Source organism: Larus michahellis, chromosome 7 (assembly GCF_964199755.1).
Source record: "Larus michahellis chromosome 7, bLarMic1.1, whole genome shotgun sequence".
Lineage (NCBI taxonomy): Eukaryota > Metazoa > Chordata > Aves > Charadriiformes > Laridae > Larus > Larus michahellis.
The window spans coordinates 39536473-39552764 of record NC_133902.1 but is presented as its reverse complement, the minus strand read 5'-3'; the positions used below and the strand labels follow the sequence as shown (position 1 = coordinate 39552764).

At 40.1% G+C, this 16292-nt stretch overlaps 1 protein-coding gene across 1 annotated transcript in view; it reads right to left on the bottom strand.

Annotated features, from left to right (window-relative positions):
- The window catches only part of LOC141745992 (sodium channel protein type 2 subunit alpha-like), a 79238-nt gene extending 64026 nt beyond the window's left edge, over positions 1–15212 (bottom strand). The window contains exon 1 of the mRNA XM_074593587.1: positions 15120–15212. The gene's annotated coding sequence lies outside the window, so the exon portion shown is untranslated. The remainder of the gene's footprint in view (positions 1–15119) is intronic.
- Between the last annotated feature and the right edge of the window lie 1080 nt (positions 15213–16292).

Genomic DNA, 16292 nt, shown 5'->3' with positions numbered 1-16292 from the left:
CTATAATACAAAATACATTTTTCCATTAACTGAAAACTGCTAAAATTCTGAAGCAATCTTTAGGTTTATTTGCTGTTATGGATAACATTGTCACCACATAGTAAATGTGATGGGATTTTATTAGGTGTTTCTAATGACTATTTTAAAAATTACTAATTTTTTTGTGCTTTGATTTTCCATGTAGTAAATGAGGAGTTCCGTAAAATGGTCAGAGAGCAAAACTGAACATATAATTTGAAAGATTACAGGCAGTAGATGTGCTTTGTTATTGCTTTGTCAAAAGCTTTATAGCCTGCAAACACCAATGGGGTCAGATTTTCTCCCTCAAATGTTGGAAAAGAGTAAGACAGTATTTTCTTTTTGCAAATATGAGACTACAGGAGAGAAGGAAGGGGAGAAAAAAGCAATTACCTCCCCCTCCCAGAAGGTAAAAACTGGCTACAGAATGTAAGAGACATAAAGCAAGGAGTACAGCCAGACCTCTTTCAGTTTCTCATTCTGGCCAGACAGGCTCCCTATACCTCCCTTAATGGGCTCATTAGTGTAATCTGAGTCTACTTTTTGTGCCTGTCTAATTTCCTAGTGAGGCTCAGCTGCTGTTCTGCAAATGGAAACACACTGGGGGTGATCAGTAAAACCTGGCTCGGGTTCTAGTGATACGGAAGCAAAATTCCCAAATACATTCTATGTCTTTGTGCAAAACACTGAAAATGGAAAATTGCATCAGCATACATCATCACAGAGATGTAAGGCAGGATATTCTTCTTGAAAAAGTTCAGCTGTTAGGTATGAAAAGAATTTAGCACCTCCAGTACATTATTGAATTTTTATAAGTATCAGAAAAAAACTGTTTACTCATTACATCCATTAAAAAGCCATAGAAACAGAGTAAGATTGTAAAATTGAGATGAGGGTTCAATACCAATTATTCTTTTCAGTTCAACAGCATAAAATGCAGTGCTGTGTTGCTACAAGAGATTCTGAGGCTGTCAACCATGTTGGCAAAGTTCACTATCTGCTTCCCAAGGAACATGGGAGGAGGAGAAGGAAAGAGAAAAATCTTGACACCATGATGGGAAATCACAGGAGGTAAAGTCCAAAGCAGACATGTAAGAGAAACTTCATTCTCACGACAAAGCCTTGCTAACCTACTTCCAGCTAAAAGTTCTGCCCACAATAATGAGACATTTTGGAATGATGCTAATGCCACTCTGTACATAGAAACCTTTACTTTCTAAATATTTGAATCTGCACTAAAAAAAAAAACCCGAACAACACACTGCAGAACAAATGCAGTTTTTAATGCCCTTTTTTAATAAATCAGCACCAAAAAAATACTGGCATACTTCAAGAGTTTCACATTCAGTTCTTCACAGAGGAGTGCCCTAAGAATAGCTGTCCCCCCTAAGTAATGCCAGAACACAGGAGCCAGACGGAACTCTATCAATAATGCTGGTTTTCCTCCAAATAGTACAAATACTAGACAAACACAGAAGTGCTTGCTAATCAGTTAGTAAAAAGATCTTGTTTTGGCAGATAAAATATTTGAGTTCACATTTAAGCCTTAACATGGCCTAGGCTTTGAAGTTTCTGAGATTTTTGGTAACATCAGAAAAGAACGTTATTTGACATTTAGTCCTGGGTGATCCTTTTAGATAGTTCATTCCAAGATAAAAAGGTTAGCTAGCTTTTTCTCTAGAAACTGCAACCTCGCCTCATTTATAATTTAGTAATTAATCAATTATATAATTTTTGAAACAGAAAATAAAAGCGTTTACATAGTTGAACAAGAAAACAGATATTCACAGATGTATAGGAACACCAATTGACATACGAGAGGCAGAAATTTGCAGCAAACCAAGCCTGGAAACCAATCACCAACTCTGAATTAGCAGATCTACAACCCAACTAACTTTTTTAAAAGTCCAAAATATAAGACAAAATGGAATAAATGCAATAGCTATTTGTATACATTGTAATACTTTTTTTTTTTAGTTTGAATTTAAATCGGTATTTTGAATCAAAACCTATTGAACACAGCCTTTGACTCTACTAAAATTTTCTATCAAGCTGGAACTGTTGATCAAACGCAGATCTAGATTATTTCCTCCTCTTTCTACAGTATTTTACTATTATTGATGATATACATATTAAAAAAAATAAATCAGGGTTACATTCAACTCCATCTTTACCATCAAAAAGCAGTATGATCTACAAACAAAAATATGGTAAATATAAGGGAATCAATCCTGTCATCTGCATATTCTGTCCCAACCAATTCAATTAATACAGCACAGTAATAGCAAAGATTCACTTACATTTACATACATTTCCATGAGTTTACAAAATGCACTACTTTTTATAAATATGAATACTAATGTAAGATTGCGCCTTCTCTGTGACACTGTAGCTATGGAATATCCACAGGAATGCCCATCAGACAAAGGTGCCAGGAGGGTATAGACAATTCAAAATGTGTTAAGATATTCAAAAAACTCCTTCAGCTGAAGCAGAAAATACATACATGTCAGCTAAAGAGCAATGTAGGAACCTGCACGTGGTAACACATTACAAACAGCACAGCAGTTAGAGGGGACATAATGGAATGAGAGGAAGCATTGACGGCCCTCTTCCTCAAACCAAATTTATCACAAAAAAAAGAAAAATAGGCACCCCCGTCATCATTGTTTTAACCCCAATGTTAACTAAACTATTTCCAGTATTACGCCAGTGGCTGAAGTAACGATATAGGAAGCATTTCCTTTGCTTTTCTTACGCTTTCTACATGTCAGACTTCTTTCACTACAGAATTGCTTTATGGCACAATTAAAAGACAAAGGGAAAAAAGATTGTGAAAGAAACTTGGAAAACGTATTGCTTGAATTTTAATCTTTAGAAAACACTATCGTGAGACCAGGATGATAACCACAGGTCTCTTTCACAATCAAATAAGCATTTGTTACACTCTGTCTGTTTTGCTCAGTTTTGTTCAGGGATGTAATTCTTCTTAAAAGAAAATTTTTCCCTATGACCACTAAGTCTTTTCTGTAAACAATGTTAATGCATTTAGGCTTTATCAGTCATTTTCAGACATTCATGTGATCATAAGCCAGAACAATGGAACTTCAAGGCAGCTTTGGCAGTCGTTTTCTGTGGAGCTTGAATTCCAAAGTCCTTATATTTTCTGGAGTATTTGTCCTCCCTCATCCCTTTTTCTTCTTGGCTTTCTATTTTATTTGGCTCTATATTGTGAGACAGGTCTGCATTAAAATTTATCTCACAGTCCAACCAGTTGGCAAGAATACAACAGGAAACCTTTCTCCACTTGCACAAAACTGTACAAAACCCACACTACTGAAGACTCTAAAGGACATCTGGAAACACGTCTCATGTTTTCATTTACTTTTCTTATTTACTTGCTTTTGAAAAATTACTCCTGTTCTAGACTGTGTAAACAACAATTATGGACAGCAAAAAACTAACTGGATTAGGGTAAATTATTCTAAAACAAACCCCTGAAATTAGTGCTACCCTTGCACCTGCAGGGGAAATGATGAACAAATAAACAGATATGACAGTATCCTCTAAAAGAAAACAAAATATGCTGAATGAAAAAGGAAATGCAAATTTGAAGTAGTAATTTAATTTCATAATTATTTTCTTTCCACTATGTTTTGCCCTCCACGTTTAAAGTTAGTTTCAAAATCAAGGTTGCACTGGCTGGTATCGATTGCCAGCTGATATATGAATCAGAGGCAGCAGTAAAACACTATACCACATTGGATTGCTGAAAAATATTGAAATATTGATAGTAATTAATGAAGCATTATTGTTGGTAATATTAGAATCAAACTAGGGATTCTGCAGCCAATTTACCTGAGTTTAATTTAAAGGATGTGACTGCTATGTGCAATGAGAAACAACTTTCAGCAAGTAAGTATAAAAGATTCTTGAAGATCGGGGAGAAAAGGATCAACCTCTATAAGCTATTTCATGATAATCTGTAGACAAAGATAAACATAGTGTTCTGGTACAATCCACTCTTCTGGGCACTGACAACATAAAAAGAATTCAAAAGAAAATTTTTTTTTTTCACCTCATGCTAGTATGAGAGATATCCATATTTTCCCAAACATGCTTAAAAATTCAATGATTAAGACTAAGGAGATGAAGTTGATATTTTACTGACTTAGCTCTTTATAAATTCTAAAATATTCAAAATGTTTGGAGTCATTGTATCAGCTGCATGACTACCTTAAAAAAAAGCTTGCCAAGTTCACACTGTATTATCAGGGTCTGATACTTGCTAGAAGAAAAAAAAAAACAACATAGAAACATGTCTGCCAATAATGCCTATTCAGAAGTCACAGAACCATCAGTTACCCCTGCCTTGAACACAGTGGTTCACAACCCTTCTGAACAAGCCCACCCTGGGCACTTGCTGTGCTTCAACAACTCAGGTTGGATGGAGCTTTGAGCAACCCGATCCAGCGAAAGGTGTCCCGGCCTGCCTGTGATGACAGGCCTGTCTGCCTGTCCATGCCTGAAAGGTGTCCCTGCCTCCAATGTGGAGGACAATAGCCTTTTGATCATTACAGGCCCCACCTCACACACATGAAAGCACTTCATAGAGTCCCGCTTTTATTAAGACAGCATGATCAGCAAGGGAAATATCCAAATTGATTTCCCTGATAGTTATCAGTGTTTGTTCATTATCAAATCTAGAGCCATTAGGAATACCTCTAGAAATAACACCTGTTAATCATTTACCTTGCAGCACAAGGCGCCAGATGAATATGGGAAACCTACAGGTAGATCTTTGAAAATATCCCTGCAGCAACAGTAACTAAAAGTAGTCACAAGCATATAAGGAACAGACATTCCCCCAATTCTTCCAACTCAGATTTGCAACTGGAAAAGGGAGCTATATCACAACATGCCTTTAAAGAAAATGATAATTTAGAGGAACATAAAGTGATATTCCAGGTAAAGGATTACTGGTGAGATGACAGGTATCCCATTCCACAATGTTGGATCAAATTCATTTTTCATGCAATTTTATCATTTTAAGGGAGGCTCTGGAATCACCCTAAGGCAAATATGCAACTGAATTAGAGGGTCTTGCTATAAAATCTGGAGTAAATATGGAATAAACCAAGGAATTTGAGGGCTTTTTTTTTTTTTTGCGACATTTGAAGGAAAGAGAAGGGCTTGAGTGGCTGTATCTCTGCCCCAACCCCTACATCAAAGCTGAGAACGCGGAGGGCAAACTGCATATCCACAAAAGTTCTTGGGCAGATTCAAACATGAAATTTAAAGGAAACTATTAGAAATCATCATAATACGCTTTCTTCATGTGAAAATAGTCTTAAAATTAAATACTTGCATTATAAACAGTTTTTACAAACTCATTGTGAAGATTTCAAACATACACTTCTGCAGGTTCAGCAACGTAGCATTTGCCAGCATGTATCTTGGCATCAGAGAATTGTATTATTGGCTAAAGCTTCCTGTAATGACTACCATTACCTAACTCAGAAGCACATTTGTAACTTTTGTATGAAGAAGAAAATAAATGGTGTCAAATTCAGAATGCAAAGTGCCAAAACTCAGCCCCACAGGAAGACATCCTTTTAGACGGCCATGTGAAGAAAAAAAACCCAACAACAACAAAAATCCCCAAAAACCAAACAAAAAACCCAACCTACCCAGCCAAAACCCATCAGTGTAATTTGGTACATGGAATAATCTATTGCTCCTTGACGTAGGCACACAACCTTTCTTAATATGCAGTAGTACATGGTCCCCTAGAAACAAGGGAGTGCTACCTTGTTGCAGAAAGCAGCAATGATATTGCGCAACTGCAATATAATTAAAACAGAATTACAAGACATTCACAGAAAATATTTCTTTAAAAAGTGCTATACAAAAATGCATCACTTGGTTTAAAAAATGGTTTCTTGGTTTCTTTCTTTCTTTTTTTTTTTTTTTTATTCACCACCATTTTCTTTTTCAGGCAAACAGAAAGCAGCTGTTTCAGACCAGACCACCAGAGCCACTGTACTTTATCAGCACTGTGGAATGACACGCAGCTTCAAAACCTTCCGTGTTCCTTCCTTCCCAGTCATACAGGAGGAATAAATAATTTAATCAAGTATTCATCAGGAGAGGGGAATAGCCTATTAGTCTGTGCCTGCATTCCTTCCCCCTCACTTCCTTGCATCTCTTAGAACTCCAGATGACGTGGAAGTGTGTGTCTTTCTTTTTATATGTGTGTTTTATAGCTTAGCCAACAAAAAAAAGCTCTATGAATTTAAGAAATAAAGAAACTTCCAAGTATCTTCAAATTCACACACAGCTTTCTAAAATTTAAAGTGAGTAAAGAACCAGTATAAACAGAATGTTACAATTTTTGGAAAAGAACCAGAAAATTCACACTGAACAAGAAACTAGAAGAATGGCACTAAAACACCACCACCTTTAGAAAATCAGTTACCAGAGAATTCTTCAATCCCCAAAATTAAACATCCATCTCCTTCTAAAAGATACCTATGAGCACACATCCCCATAATGCAAAACCATGAAAAGGCAGTGGGTTTTGTGGCCAGTTTATTTGCTGGTAAACATATTCACGTCTCTAAATTACTTACAAAGTACCAAGCGCTACTGTCATTTGATGCATTTCCCCAAAATGGGAGGAACATTGTCATCAATCTGACTGAACAGGGGCAGATTCTAAACAGAAAAACTTAAAAAGCATCCTTATTTATTATTCCATTTGAGCGGGACTAGAATCCTCATAAACAAGAAATACAGACGCAGTAGCATTGTTGGACACCCTTGTCCCACTTCTAGAGTTTTTAATAAGTGTTTTAACAATGTAAAAGCTTGAGGAAAAGAAAAAGCTATCAGTACTGCTCTTAAACATACAATACACCTAGAAATGATGGCATTTGCTTAAAAGAATGGGAGTTGCTGTTTTAAGGCTTATAAATGCTTGATGCTATTTGCTTTCTGTTTCATCTGCCTCTGTGATTCAGTTGCCACACTGTCAACCATTTCTCTAAAAAGCAAAACAAACCAGTCATCACTCCCCCAAGAACTAGAAATTTACTTACTTCTTTTTTTTCTTACGGTGAAAGATAATAGTATGGTATGGAGGCTGTAAAAAACCCCCACAAACCCACAAAAAAACCCAAAACACAAAAAAACCCCCACATCCCCAAATACAAACCCTAAACAACACTTTACAATATAAGAACCTGAGACTAATTTCTAGAATAGAGTCACTTTAGTTCCAGTGCAGAACAACCTACTTCTACATCTATGTCCCTCAGCAAAATTCTGAGACAATTGTTCTGCATATCCACGCAGTACTATTTAATTTTAAAGTAATTCCTATTCCATCTTAGAGTGGTCAAATCATTTTTTTTTATATTAATAGAAACACTCTCTCACCCACCCTCTGCATGCCTTTAAATTATTAGGTAATTGTTTGAATCTTGTGGGCCACTGCTCCATTTGGCACTGTGTCAAACTCAAAGAAATCCACAAAAAGTAAGTAAAGCATTATACAGCAGAAAGTGCATAATTTACAACAATCTAGAGAAGCAGTATTTCTTAAGGGCTCTGGAAATCTTTTGGTATCCACAAAACAAAAAGGTGGAAAAAGCACAAGGCTGTGATAATTTCTGCACTCCCTTTTCATAATAGATAAAACTTCTCAGAAAGCAAGTGTCTGAAGACTTCATCACAAATTGAATCAACTTTCTACGGAGAAAAAAAGAGACACTCTTATTTTTGTAGCGCCTCACCAAAGTCCATTTCAAGATTCTGGACTTCTCTGAATTATCATCTCAGATATGTTGGTGCACAGGTTTCATGAAAACAGTATGCGTCTTATCCTTAAATAGAAAATCACTGTGATTATTTAGTGCAGCAAAGCCTCCGGAAGTCACTACTTCACTCCTTTTCATCATCAATGAAGTAGTACATCATCACTACATGGAAGGAAAGAGCTCTGCTTGAATTCAGTGAAAGGACAAAGACACAGCAAGATGAAAATAAAATATGCCTCTAGGGATCGGGAGACGGAAGGAGAGTGAGGGAAAGACAGACAAAATAAGTGATCATGGCTATTTGGTGCTCCAGACAAATGGACTCTTCTTTCATTCAATTTATTAAATCTAATTAACAAAATAATCTTTTTTAAGCCACAGAAACTGCTACAAAATATTATTAAATATCATCTTTGAAACATCATTAAGTATTAATGACAAGTATCTACAGCCTGAAAGCTTTATATCACATCTTCTCTATGACAGTCTTCGTTTTACAAAAAAAGAACTGAAAATTAATACATCACTTGAAGGACATACAATAAAATTAAGTCTTTAAGATTATAAAGGTGAAAAAAAAATCATACCAATTCTCATTATTTTTACTTACTTATATATTCTTTACAGGTACTTAAAGTCATCACTCTAATTCTGAAATATCTTTTCCCACCTAAATCTCAGGGTCATGTTATTAATGAACTGGGTAACTCAAGAGTAAGTTGAGATCTCTTTTTGTAAAAAGAGCTGTATGCTCTTTTTATCATGGGAAAATATAGTAAATCCTTCTTAAAAATACATCAGTTAGGCTGCAAACAGAAGAATAAGTTTCTGAGAATTAGGATCTATTATTTAATACAAGTGCAAGTTAATTAACATATTTTTCTGAATAAATGTGGTATAAAATATAGAGCTCAAAATTACCTAACACAACGGTCCACTGTGTTATGTAGTGACGTCCTTCGAAATCTCACGCATAGGCTACAGATGAAATACAGGCTGTGTTGATCAAGAATTTTGAATCCAGCAGTGACAGGACTGACTGCAGGCAGAGGTCAAGCAAACTACTATCTTATGTCCTCTAAGACAGATCATGAGAGAACAGAAGTTTAACACAACCCACCACCACCACTGCTCTACACAAAAGCTGGAGTCTAAGTCCCAAGAGAGAAGTACTGCAACAGAAAAGGAATCGTATTTTTACTGGGATAGAAGAAAAAATAGATTACTCCAAGAAAATCAGTGTCTCACACCCAATAAATGGCTCTGTTCCTGGACGAGATCCCTCTGACTGTGCTGAACCTGAGGTCTCTATTTTAAATAGAGATCTTTCAGGTTTTGATGGATTGCTAAGGAAGGCAGCCACCTCCATCGCACCCTTAACATGAGATGACGCCAAACATGAAGTTCTTTCACCGCCACTGCTCTTTCTATAGCCATGTTTACCCACGCAGTGTATCCATGTATTATTTTCCTCAGTAAGTATCACCTCACTGTGACTGTTTTCAGAGCCCCACTGTCTCCTGTCTCTTTGCTCGGTTGGCCTGTATGTATTCAAAAACAACCAACACTAGAAGCACTCTATCTGGTAATTTCAGTTCCTGAATAATGACCCTCCTCTTCCCCCACCAACTGCCTAGTTAGGAAAAGAAAATAATTTTAAAACACCCTGAGCACTAGATAAATAAATTCAGTAAAGAAATGAGAAACTTTTTTCAACAAAATGCTGCAAAGCCTTTATAAACACATTGTAGCTATACAATATATTGTAACTGCTTTCTTCTGCCTGTACCCATTAATCCAGTTATACATATTAAAAACTCTGAAGGCAGTGCATATCTTCAAATCATTAAATTTAGTTCATTTCAATTCCTCTGAGGTTTTCTGCTTGAATATAAACCTTGTTATAAGAGAAGGTTTCCCAGATAGAATCAGGATGGAGATAAGAGCTGAGCAAGCACAGAAATGCACGCCACTTGCTGGCCAACCACAACCTCATTGCTGAGGAATGTCCGGCTCCCAGGCAGCAGGTACCAGAGAAGCCACATGGACAGTGGCATAGAGTGCACCCTCAGCAAGTTTGCCGACGACACCAAGCTGTGTGGGGCGGCTGACACGCTGGAGGGAAGAGATGCCATCCAGAGGGACCTTGACAGGCTGGAGAGGTGGGCCCATGCCAACCTCATGAAGTTCAACAAGACCAAGCGCAGAGTCCTCCATCTGGGTCGGGGCAATCCCAAGCACCGATGTAGGCTGGGCAGTGACTGGCTTGAGAGCAGCCCTGAAGAAAAGGACTTGGGGGTGCTGGTGCACAAGAGGTTCAACATGAGCCATCAGTGTGCACTTGCAGCCCAGAAAGCCAACCGCATCCTGGGCTGCATCAGGAGAAGCGTGGCCAGCAGGTCGAGGGAGGTGATTCTCCCCCTCTACTCCACTCTCGTGAGACCCCACCTGGAGTACTGCGTCCAATTCTGGAGCCCCTACTACAAGAAAGATATGGACGTGCTGGAATGTGTCCAGAGAAGGGCCACGAGGATGATCAGAGGGCTGGAGCACCTCTCCTATGAAGACAGACTGAGAGAGTTGGGGCTGTTCAGTCTGGAAAAAAGAAGGCTCCGACGAGATCTTATAGTGGCCTACCAGTATCTTAAGGGGGCCTACAAGAAAGCTGGTGAGGGACTTTTTAGGATGTCGGGTAATGGTAGGACTAGAGGCAATGGATTAAAACTATAGATGGGTCAATTCAGATTGGACGTTAGGAAGAAGTTCTTCACCATGAGGGTGGTGAGACACTGGAACAGGTTGCTCAGAGAGGTGGTGGAAGCCCATCCCTAGAAGTTTTTAAGGCCAAGCTGGATGGGGCTCTGAGCAACCTGATCTAGTGGGAGGTGTCCCTGCCCACGGCACGGGGTTTGGAACTAGATGATCTTTAAGGTCCCTTCCAACCCTAACAATTCTGATTCTATGATTTAGGGCAAAGAAGCTCAAGTCCCTACTAGGTGTCAGACCTCCAAAAAAGCATTTCCTCACTGGCTGGCCAGCTGCTCAGAAGGCACATTTCTCACTGTTATAAAGTATTTTCATGCTAGCCAGATGGTCAAGAAGCATACACATATTAATTACGCATTTGGGTACTAGAAATAAAGAGCTCCTTCCCGGCTGCCATCCTATCAAATATCAAACATCAAACATTTCCTCTACACATGCAGTTAAACTGCCAGCATCAGAGCTGCACAACTGCGTCTAACAAATCCAGTAGGAAGGGGAGGATGCAGCCTTTATACATTCTGTAATAGCCTATCCACTGATCTAGACATTATTTATACACAGTAAAAATACTTGGGCAAAACACTTCTCAGGGATGCTGTAAATATTCCAAGACATACATCATACATTCAGGAAACCTGGAGATATATTAAAGAACACAGTAGGATTTCAAACTGCATACTTAAGGCACAAAAAAAAACCCCTTGTCAATGACGTTGTAGCAAGATAAATCAATATCTGTAAAACTATGGTGAAGTTTGCTGGTTTTATATTTTTCCTCAAGAGTATCTTCTCACTGTATTATCAACTCATTTTCATACCAGGGTAATCTGTACTGTGAATCATACAGATCCAAAGCCAAACAGCGTGTCAAATGCAATGGGCTTGCCTAGCTTTTTCCGGGAACTCAGGCGGCAAGACTCGGCAGTCTCTCAGGAGTACCCACAAGAGAGACCAAAACTAGAGACAACCTGCCTGCTGCTGCTTTGGGTGCAGCATAAATGGCATCCAATCTCTATACCCTGGCACGTACGCTGGGCATGGTACCAGTCCCTGTGGCACCCCAGTGCTGCCAGCTCCCGGAGGCAAGGAACAGAAGCAGGGAACACTGCAACGGCCCCCGAGGGACACTTTATGTTTCTCGGCTACTCAGGCCACTCTGTCCAAGATATGGCAATTTTAAACAAGAATTTTATGTCCAAAAGTTCAGGATAACACCGGATGATTCTGCACACGCATCATCTGAGAAAGATACCATTTTAGGATGAAAGAAAAATAAACTACATCTATATGTCAATAATCTCGTCAACAAAATAGTAACCCAAGAAGATCAACTAAATGCGCAGACACAGGGGGAACTCCCAATTAATACCTGTCACAAATATGTCACAAAAGCGCGCACTCAGAGAGGCTTGCTGGAGCGTTGTTGTTTTCCCTTACTTAGCTTGTTGAACTCCGGGCAAGCAAGATTTCAAAGTGTGACTTTCAAAGAAAGAGTCCAATCTTGACAGAGAATTTGACAGAACTTCTAGGGGAATAACTGTATTAAACTTACCTGCTCACATACGAAAATATATTCAAATTTCTGTTGTGGCTTTTTTTTTTCCCCCAGAATGCAACTGCATGCAAGATGGTTTAATTTTTCTTTTAAACTTCTGCTTTGCTACTGAATTTCTACAGCAGATTTCTTCCAAGACTTTAAGAAAACTATTTATACAAAACTTATTACATTGCATAAGAAAATACAACCTGTATTTAGAAACGTGAGAAAGGGTTTATCTCCTATCTGGAAATCAACTAGTTAACAGTATCAAAAACCTTAACAAAAGGAGTAAGACAATTAATGGGAAATCTTCCCTGGTAACCGACCAATGTGCTTTGGACACAACTGCGTCAACCAGCAAAACCACTCAACGTTGAGAATGACTCAACTCTCTAAGGAGCGTGACATCTGTGATTATTATTGATAACTACATCCTTGTCCTGGGCTGAGTTGACAATTTATTTCAACAGGAGGGAAAAATGTTTTCGATGATTAAATTATAGTTTTCTCTCCTTGTGTTCTGGATTGTATGCACATATGCCGTCCCAAAGGACATGCTGCAGGAGACATCCAACTCACTGTCCCTACAAAAAAATTAAATGAGGACATATGTGCTGAAGAGGTTGCATTCAGGCACAGTGTGTTTCCTTGGACCGGAATAAGGTGGAATGTCTTCTACATGCTATCACTCCTTGTTAGTAGTAAGTATGTATTAACAACAAATTAAATTTGCTTATATGAAGAAAAACAAAGTATTTATCTTTTCAGCATTACCTCAAAGCTTCATCTTTGCCTCAAACAAGAGAAACGAGTTTTGAAATAAAATATTGAAGGCAAAAACTGTCCATATCTATATTGCACTGCTGGTAATAAAACCTTAGATTAACAAAATCTGTTTAAAAGCCCAGGAATTTCTTCACATCTCATACTGTTTATCTGCACTTTGCATTTCTTTCAATGTGTGTATTTAAAAATCAACAATCTGTTTTGCTCACTTTGGTTTCTCTCTGTTGAACTTCAGCTCCAAACACCAAATAATGTTTTAAATACGGAAGGGGCAATGTTTGCTTTTGTGTCTCTTAGGAATAATGTAAAAGTATCTATCAATGCCTAAGATTTACGCAAATCTTGTATTGTCGTCAAATCTGTGTTGGTTTGAACTTCAGCTAAATACACCTTTCGAAGACCATTTAAAAAAAAACACACCGTTTTTAAAAATATGTAATAAAGAATTAAAAAACAAGGATGCTAGATGAAACTATCCTCTTGAATCCCGAGCACAGACAGGTGACAGGGATGGAGCGTGGGTGAAGATGACACCAAACCCCTCGGACTGGCTGACGGCCAGCCTGGCGCTTGGCAAATCTTGCAGCAGGCTGTGCACGGCTCCGACCGCCCCCAGCCTCACTGCGCGATGCCCAGCAGAGCTCTGCCTTCCCACCCCGACACACCCTTCCCCAGCAGCACCAGCCTGGGACCTGCTGCGTTTCTCCCAGAGAGAGTGGAGCCAACACGCAGGGGGGATTCTTCCTCATTGCCTGCAACAGCCGCGTTTGGCAAACACCGACAACGCAGCAACTGACCAGATTCTAATACAAAGTAGACTTTCAGTCCAATTCGAAGCTAGAAGGCATTTCCCACACGCTCACTATTGACATCAAAATGGCAGCGTCAGGACTGTCTTTCATTACGTAGGAAAAGTCACACCTTACGCATCAAACAGGAAACGTCATTAAAGTAACTCATCTTAAGGTGAGGGTTTTGTTGCAACCTCCCACGCATGTATTTGTTCATCTGGGGGGGAAAAATAAATCAAATTTTCTCTTCCACTACTTAATTTCACTTTTTACATCCCACTCTTTAATCTCTTTTTAATCTATTCCAGAAACAATGAGTTATTTCAGTAACAAGGAAACATTATATAGATTGAAGCCCTCAAATTAAACAGCAAAAGCTGAATTTATGTAAGTGCAGGAAAAGTGTACTGAAATTAATCTTCTCAAGGAAAAGCTTCCCACTGCATGACTTTTCATAAAGCAACCATGTACTTTTGTGTAAGGGTTGCTCCCACTCTTTGTTTTCCTACCAAAATTTTTTTGAGGTTGAAGCAGTACCACTCTGTGGAAAGCACAAAGCGTGCTTTTCTGAATTACTACTCTTTGTATAAAAGTCACAACAAACCAATTTGGATTAAAAAAGAGCTTTGCTCCACCCGGAGTACAAGAAGGGATGTGAGAAGTTTAGAGTTAAGGCAACAAGGCACATAAGAACAATTAATGCATCAGGCTTTTGTTTTCTACACAAGCAGCTGGCAGATAAGGCTGCCTGAGACGAGGACACGCTCTTCTTCCTGGCTTCTCCTGTTGCACTCTCTCCTCTGTGCGCTTCTTCCATCTTTCTACAGATGTGGTCACCACTGCTTAGCAACCAAGGGGACATGATGGCACAGAGGAAAATCCTCCATCTAGAGCTCACCCTGCTCCACCTCCGCGGCTCCAAACTCTCTCTCACGGCAAATTAAGAAGAATGCGTTTCTTTTGTTGCCTCAAAGATAACCAAGCGGGACCTCAGACATAGCTTGGCGTGAACTGAATTTTCTTTCCTCAGGGGGTGTACAGGGGAGAATTTAACAAGCTAGAGACTAGGAGAACCTGAGACTTACAAATAAAGAGCTCCCCAAATGTGAATGCCAGTGTGGAGGAAAAAAAAAAAATAAAGGAAAAAAAAAAAGGAAGAAGGAAGAAAAAAAAAAAGAAAAAAAAAGAAAAAAAGGCAGACACGACAGTGATGGGGAAGAGGAAAGCAAAAGAAGGACAAGGGAAGCAACCGAATACAGTACCCGCTTTTACTCAGCGCTCCTGCCGTCCTCCGGGGCGAGGCCAGGCGAGGAGGGGGCAGAGGGGCTGGCGAGCGGCAGCCGAGAGCAAAGTCTGGGCAAACCCCCGCGAACAAAAGGGCGGAAAGAAAATACTCACTTCTCCCATGCCACAGGTAGGTGCTGTCTCCGCGCTGCAGGGCTCCCGCTGCTCCTCGGGGCCGTCTCGCCTCCTCCGCTCCGCTCCGCAGCCGCCGCCCCCCAGGAGCCTCGCCCGGCCCCGCCGGGGAACCGGCCGCGCCCGCCGCCACAGCGCCCCCTGGCGGAGACCGCGGGCCGGGCGGGGCCCGGCGGGGGGGCGGCGGCCGGAGGGGAGGTGGCCAGTGGCCCGGGGCGAGGGGGGCCGGGAGGGACCGACCACCCCCGGGGCAGGTGGAGACGGCGGGCACCGAGGGGCGCAGGTCTGCGCCCCTCGGTGCCCGCCGTCTCCACCTGCCCCGCAGCGAGGGGCGCTAACGAGCTTTTAAAAATATTTAGGTGCGTTTTTTTTCTACTGATGGCTCTTGGAAGGAAGCGATCATTGCGGCTCAGTGCGAGAAGAGGGGTTTTGCGTGTTGTTTTGCTCAAGGAGGTGCCCCAGAGTTGTCGTGTCTTCCTTAGGCAGTAAAAATGTCCTCCGTGCTTTTGGGTGCGGACAACAGCAGTTTCGGGGAAAACAGGCACCTGAAGAGCACTGAGCATTGAGGCTCTACAGCTCTAATTTCTTACAGTGTGTATCTAAAACCATCACGGGTAGCTAGCTGAGACCAAAAAATACCCAGCTAAGTGTCAGTTAAAAGGCTTTGCCCCTGAGTTAAAATGCCAGCCCACCTGGGCTGCTCAGCACCTCCACCATCCGTGCTTCATGTTCCTGGGTGTGTTCACTGCACCAATTCCCTGTGCTAATGTTCTCAAAACCTCAGTGGACCTAGAAGGCCACATAAATTAGATGTATCTGTAGTTTTTGTCTGTGGTCATAGAATAAGACTATGAAAAGTCACTGGAAGGATCTCGAATTCCCTGCTGCTTCAGAGCAGGGAAGGGCAACATGGGATAGTTTTGGTGTCAAGAGTATGAAAATTCAGCATACACCTGTCACAACAGAATAATAATTGAAGTAATATCAATTGTTTTCTTCATTTTTAGAAATAAATCTTCACCTTTAGAACTAAGAAAAATATGTTAACAAAACCGAGAAGCATAAACTTGAAAATGTTCGTATGTGATCTGTCTTTTGTGGTCACATTCGCTTGCCCAAAGTCTGCCACTTGTTCTGATAAGCACCAGCACACCA